At 36.9% G+C, this 7618-nt stretch overlaps 1 pseudogene; it reads right to left on the bottom strand.

The window, feature by feature from the left end:
* Nucleotides 1–303: 303 nt before the first annotated feature.
* On the bottom strand, nt 304–661 carry LOC149190569 (large ribosomal subunit protein eL33y pseudogene; annotated as a pseudogene).
* Nucleotides 662–7618: the final 6957 nt, after the last annotated feature.

The raw sequence follows: 7618 nt of genomic DNA, 5'->3' as shown, positions 1-7618 counted from the left end.
TGCCAAGGGTTTACAGTGGGCTTGTCTATTCATATGTTAATCTGTATTCACAGTCTGATTTAAAATAGATTGCTTCGATCTAGGATGTTTTCGCCATATTCCTGTGAGAGTGCCCTAATTTTCAGTTTGCCGCTGTTTGAAAATTTCATTTTTGATCCATTTTAATGAACTGAGGCGATTCTGAGAATCGCCGGCTAGTGGGGTGATTCTCAGAATCGACCCGCCACCGCCCCGCCACCGGTGCCGCCACCACCACCGGTGGCGGGGCGGTGGCGGGTCGATTCTGAGAATCGCCCCACCACCTCATATGCTGCTGGGGTACATAAATACTCTCACTCTACCTCCCATGGACTTTGGTGGAAAATTTGTTCTAAATTTTGCCTTAACAACACCACTGTTACCATGCGGCCTTGTTACTTTGCCCCAAATACACCTGTAATTAGTTCCCCCCTTCTTGGTTTTTGCCTTGTAAATATAGGGCATTTGCCGAGATACCAATACCAATCCACTTCCTATAGTGTATTGACTCTTTCAATTTGAATCAGAGAAGTATTTGGGCACTGGTTTGATTTTGACCTTTTGTAGCAGAGGATGATCCCTCGAACATACAACCTGATACGCTCTCCTTGGCGTCCCTTCACCATGTTGATCAAAACGGCTTGGAACATCTATCTCGCAATGTGATGTGAATTGAGTTTTACTTATCAATATCAGCACTTTCCCTTGAACAAGGGGTAGGCAATAATATTACATTTTGATAGGCACACTATGATTTAATAAATAATAGAGGTTGATGTATGTCGTTGAGCTTTTTTATAGGCATGCAACATAATGTTTTGTAGATGGATATCAAAATCTTTCTTTATCAAATTAAATAGGATAATTTTGAGCGATTATAAAGGTTGAAAATTGAATAATGTAAGTCAAGTCCAACATCGTATAGTGAATATAAGAATGAAGTGTTCGTTATCTGCGAAAGAGAATTGCAAAGAGTAAATGGAATGGAGATATAAGTTTTAAACCAATTGGTAGGTTTATATGACTAATTGTACATGAAAACATGTTTTAAAGAGAAATTAATGTACAAGTTTAAAAGATGTTTCTAAAGAAGTTATTGAGGAAGAAAACGTTAAAGGAGTTTCATGTAATAAAATTTATTACTTAGGGTGAATAATCATCTATTTTTATGTAATAAGGTGAACAGATGGACTGTTGCACAAACTCTTATTCCAGTTGCTGCTGCTCCTCTTCCTCCACCTCGCCTGGCACAGCCAATGTTAAAATGCATGGAACAAACAAAATAGTTACTAATGCGTGGGTGCATGTATCAAATATGGCAGAAGAAAAAGTGAAGAATCCAACTCAGCAGTTTCTTCTCAATGAAAATGTAGGTCCCTCTTTCTTTTTTTCTTTTGTTTTTTTGGAATAATTAACTCCGACTAAGATATAAATGAATAATCAATCCATAAACGTCTTTATTTATTTCTTTTGTTTTTTTGAATAATTAACTGACTAAGATATAAATGAATAATCAATCCATAAACGTTGATTAGATTACATTGTTTGATTATTTCTAACAATCTTCATGGTATTCCTTCTCAACAAAAACCAGACTAAGGTTAACCAATAAGGTTTCATATCAAATTTGGTTTGATATGTGATCTATCTCCTCTCCTCAGAATTATAACCTATCCAAATCTCTTATTCATGATGCATGCATTAGGCATCTATGCCAGGTTTGCAAGCAATTATAAAAATCTGCAATATGTTTAGTATTTATGACTTTTCTTTTTCACCCATGGATCTGCCACATCTATTTGTTTTCTTCCCATCTTGTTTTTCATTGGGTATGATACAATATTTTCCAATCATTGTGTATGACACAATATTTGCCAATCTTCCATTGTCACATATTTTTTGATGCTAAATAATCTTGGCAAGCAAAAAAGAGTGGTTATTGGTGTGTATTGTGAAAGAAAAAGAGATAATCTAACACAGTTTACCTCTTCTCCAAGTTCTAGATGAACACATAGGTTTCTTTCTTTTTTCCAAAATAATGAACTCCGAACAAGATAGAAATGTAGGTGTCTTTTTCTTTTGCTAAAATAATTAATGTATGATGAGATAGAAATAAATAAAGAATTATGAATTGGGATCACAAATTTCAAGATTTGAGTATACTCAAATGTTCATTTTTACATTCTCTTGTATGTTTGTTTTGATTAGGTCTATTGAATCAAATTGGTTTTCAATAGGTTTGTTTTGAGTATGTGAGGTTTCTAGTGTCTTATTAATTCAAGTGGAAGAAATCTTTCTTACATATCATTAGATTATGAAGTGACATTGGACATAATTAAGCTTTGGGCCATACCCTTTTAGAAACAACAACCCAAACTAAATGATTAGTTATTACACCTTTTTATTTAGTTGATCTAAACTAGAAGATTATAAAAAAAAATTCTTTCATTGCTCCTCATAAACCAAGATAGATTGATTCATCCCTCCTTTTTAATGTACAAAGAGGAGTGCTTGATTTTTACTCAAAAAGATTTGGTGTTGATGTATCTATATATGGATGCTCAGGTTTTTATATTAAAAATTTTCTCCAGTGCTTGATTTGTAGTCAAAGAGATGCGGTGATAATGTATCTAGATATGGGTGTTGAGTTTTTTATATTGAAATTTTCTCCTTGTTTCAATTAGAATTAGAAGAGTTTTTTATTTTTGTTTTCCTCATAATAAACTATTGTTCTCAATTGAAATTGGATCATTTGTATTAATGTTTCTTTTCAATGTAAGTTTGAGGTGCAAGTTACTTATTTTATTTTTAGACTATGATATTTAACACATAGTGACCTATGCCTAATAAACTAAAATTAGGAAGGTTTAATAACTTGCTTAGTTTTTTATGGTTTTGGTGTAGCTTGTTTGTAGAGAGACTAGAGATTTGTCCACTAGGCAATAAAATTCTCTTGCATCTTTGAAATCTTATTTATTGGTTCTATGTGCTTGCATTACCATCTTTTCATAAATGGTATTTGAAATAGTTATTCAAGAAAATTTCTAAACATTTCAGCCTTTCATTCAGCAAAGAATTAATTCTTTTCAATTTCTTCCAGATGCATTGCAAGAAATTGGGTTGAAGAAAGGGGACTTTAGTGAATCACGTGTGGCAAAAAAGGCAAAGGAACCCCACCCACCATTACATGGAATGTTTGGAAAGACATACATTGGGAGATTTGCAGACATCAAAGATCCATTAGAAGAGGAAAATGAGCAAAAGGAAGCAGAAAATATTGTGGAAGAAGACAATGATGAAACCTTAGAGGATGAAGAGTTTGGATTACGTGACATTGTTGATTAAATTTAAGTTATGCCTGGAAATAAAGCTTTGCAATGTTTTGACTTTGACATTTTAGGAGAAAAATAAACACTCAATTAAGGTTGTTATGCGTTCAATATTTCTAAGATGTGATTTTCACATTAATTTTTAAGTTAATCATTATTTAAAAAAAAAAAAGTGATTATTATTATTTTTTTGACATGAAATTCATAAAAAAAAACTATTATTTAACCATTTTTAGTTAAAATTTTCGTATAAAAGTTGTGATTTTGACATGTCAATTCTAGCAAAAAATTATCAAAACGTGTAGTTTTTTAGTTATATTTATGTTAAAAATGGTTACTTTTATGTCCATTGTTAAAAAATATTGTTTTTTAGAAACAATTATTCCATGTGGATTGAAAAATTACTTAAGGATGTATAAATATGTACAATATCGAAAATTCTAAATATCGACCTCCTAATTTAAAAATGCAAAACAATAAAAACTCACAAAAAAAAGGTTAAAATTAAAATAAAAAACAAGAAAATGTGAAGAAAACGACTGTTATCACCCAGGTTGTTCCCTATGACTCCCAAGGGAATACGGCCGGGGTAACCACTAACCAATCTTTGGGTTACAGTTCCTAGCCTAACTGCAACCAGAGAGGGCTCTCTCTTTATGATTTATCTTTGCTATAGTTGTGTTTTAGGCTAGCTATGATGCTCAGGTTTTTGTTTGTGTTTTGGTTGAAGGATCTCTTTCAGTTCTTATGATGTAATACTTTGATGATGAATTTCCATTGGGCAATGGAGTCTAGATGCTGTGAGATGATCTTAAATGTTGAGTAGTGTTATAACTGCAAGGCCTATTGTGTACTTAGCAGACAAGTTCAATATTTTGAGTGATGATGTGTGTCAACCAGCAGAAATCTGTTAAGAATTTTCTGTTATGTTGGTGAAATGAAAATGAACACAGAGCACAGGAGCAAAGTTATGAATTCCTGTGACAGTGACCTATGTGAAAGATGTATTCTGAAAGTGCAGCAGATTAAGAATCACACTTTATATAGATTACACCTGAAGAAAACATTTATAAGCAACACAGACTGAACTCAGGGTGCTCAGTGAGCAAATCCTGGGAGTTATTCTTTTTCTCTGTTGCTCAATACTGGAAATCAGGTAGCGTATATGGAATTATGACAAAACAAAATGAAAATGGAGAGAGTTACAGAGACTTATTGCATGGTAAGATACGCAGGGATCCAGCAGTCATAAACAGGCACAGAACATCCTCAACACATCATAGCATCCACGAAATTCCATTGCTTTCCTTTATTGACTTTCAGAAAACAATTACAGCATAAGTAACCGTTCAGGAGAAATTTCCAACAACCCTTGCTACATTCTGCGAAGGGGTTTATATAGAAATATGTATACAAAATATCTCAGGTATTGAGTCATCTGAGAGAGAGAAAATATCTTCAGTAGTGTTCAGAAAGTAGGCAAGAAGTTATTACAATGTTAAATGCAGCGTAAATGCCATTTATATCTGTCAGAGGATTGTTTGACTTTTAAGGAGTCACTGAGTCGGTTGCATTACTCTGCATTAATCCTGTAGGTACGCATTTACTTTTGCCTGCGTAATGAGTTCTCGGCTTTGCCAGCTGTGGTTCTCCTTTTTCTGCTTTGTTGGCCGCTTCATCTGCTGAGTTGGCTCAGCTTTGAATTTATGATGCCTGCTGACTTTGCTGACTGTTCTTTTCATCAAAATTTGTAGAAGAAACAGGAATTGATGTATGGCCTAATGTTTACAAAATTCTCTGGATGGCATCTGTCCACCATTCCTGTGTAGGGAGCTGATGCCTGAGGATGGCCTCCATTGTTTCCTCAGCTTCTGTATACTTGAAAAAATTCGGGGCTATATCAAATAAGTGATTTATTTCATTCATTACAAAAAGTAGATTTTCTATTTTACTATAGAAAATCTGTCCTGTAATAGGCCCTGTGTCTTCTGAACTGCTGGCCTTCTCATTTACCTGTGATGAGGCAAAAACATTCACTCTCTTGGCATATTGTTCATGGGTGAATAATCTCCCTCCGCTGTTCAGTAAGCTAGGGAGTCCTTTACTCTCCAATACTTGGAATCTCTCCATGAACCTGTTTACCTCTGTTTGCATATCCTGGGTTCTTCTGTCCAATGTCTGCACCAGATTTCTAAGAGTAAGAACCCTCTTGATCATTTGGATAGTCTCAGTTCTGTTTGCAATTCCCATGATGGCCAACTGAGAACTTGTCTTGTGATTGAGCACATTGATCATTCTTGTAGCAATTTCAGGCATATTCCCCAATAAGGCCCTTGATGTTCTGATTTCCCTCTGTGCCTTTGGAATGAGCTCTAGTTGCTCATGGATTGTCTCAATGTATGGCCATTGGTTGTTGATGGATTTACCAATATTGGACCATATCATTGCTCTGATTTCAGCTATGATTTTATCTAGCTTTAGCTCGTTCTCAAGCTCCTTGATTTTGTCTTTAAGGGCTTTGATTTCCCTGGCCTTCTCTCCCACTTCTCTTTTTGTTTTGTCATGCCTTTCATTTACCTTAGCCAGCTGCTCCTTAGTTTCATTCAGCTGCATCATTTGAGCTTCCAAAGCTTGTATTTCATTTTTTAGCTTTTGCATGTCTAGGCTCTGATCTGTGCTGATGGGTGTTGCTGCAGTAGATGTGGCTGGTTGTTCAGCCTGCTGAGGTGGAGGTACAGTAGTAGGAACAGTCTCCTCAAGATTTATGACCTGTGGAGGAGGCTGAGATGTCTGCCCTTCTTGTGCTTGTTGTGATAATGTTTGGGGAGGTACTTGTGCAGCTTCATATTGCCCCAGTTTTTCTTGTGCCTTGATAAGCTCTTTGTAAATGGAAATTAGCAGGGCAGTGGAATCCTGCTCATACCTTTGCTTTGCTACCTCATCAGTCTGTGAATGGATAGTGGCTGGAATTTTGATCTTCTTTCTTAGTGCAACCATATCAGCATCTCTAATTTTCAAGATCTCTTGTATACCTTTGATGTCATTGGGATTGTGCCCAATTTCTATAATGATTTCCTCCAAGGTTTTGATCCTGTTGTCTTTGGCCTGAGAAGAGGCCCTCTCTAGCTCTAGCTGGGAAGCTGTGGCATTCAGACTGCTTGTTAATTTATAGTTGTCCAAAGTCTTATCGGTCAATGAAGCATACACCATTTCTCCAGTTTGTTTATGCAGCTCAATTTTGTCCATGGGGTGTATGTCTTTGGCAAGGACCTCTAGGTTGGTCCTGAGGTAGTCAGCAGAAGACTGTGGTTTGAGTGCCGTAGGCATGAAGTGACTCATTGTCAGTTTGCCCTCACTTACATCAAAAGCAGACATAAGTCTCTGCTGATTGGAAGGAGCCATATTTAGTAAGTGATTATACAATTGCACCTTGATCGGGTCACTCCTCCTCTTAATGTCTATAAACTGCTGCTTTATGCTCACTTGTCCTTCTTTCTGCTGGCTGGAGGAGCTGACCTCCCCTCCCATGGTCCTGTCCTGTTCCTGCTGGAAGGAACTTGCTGAAACTTCTTGACTGGGTGGGCCCATGCCCAATGCATCTCTTATTGCTACATCATCCTCTGGGAAATCATTAAGTCTTTGCCTTTTCTCTCCCTGGTCCATGGAGGATGTGAGGGGAGTTTCTCTTTCCCTTTTCCTAAAGACAAATGTATCCTCCTTTTGTGGGGTTTGGAGGACCGAGGCATCAAATGTGGTATCTTGTCCTGTAGGCAGTGTTCTTTCAGTGGTCGGAGGAGTATCCACTGTTTTCTTTTGTTGGTCTGGCTGCTCCTGCCCTTGCTCTTCCTGCTGTTGTTGCTCTTGCTGTCCTGATTCTTCTTGCTGCCCTTGCTGCAGCCCTTCTGCTTGCTGCTGTTGTTTTTGTCGCTGTTCCTGCTGTTGCTCCTGCTCCATCTCTTTCTCTGCCTCCATTTCCTTTTCTTTTCCTTTTTCTGATACTTTTCCAGCAACTCTTGTAGTTTGCTGTGGGGTGGTTGAAGAGGAGGCTGCTGCTCCAATTTGTGTGCTTGGCAGTGAGGGGACCTGTGCATAAAACTCAAGGTCAGCCATCTTCTTTTGGTTGTTTAGAGCTCTTTGATTAAGCTCTTCTTGAGTCACATTTTCTTCTAAAGTTCCTCTTTTCCACTTGCTTTGGTTGGCATATTTTTCTATTTGAGGGAGGCTATAATGACCATAAGCAGACAGTTTGTATTTGAGTCTCCTCATTGTGA

The sequence above is a fragment of the Pinus tabuliformis genome, chromosome 3_1 (genome assembly GCF_031772625.1).
Source record: "Pinus tabuliformis cultivar Carrire ecotype Pingquan chromosome 3_1, CPIR1, whole genome shotgun sequence".
NCBI classification, from domain to species: Eukaryota; Viridiplantae; Streptophyta; class Pinopsida; order Pinales; family Pinaceae; genus Pinus; species Pinus tabuliformis.
This window is presented reverse-complemented; position numbering and strand designations above follow the sequence as displayed.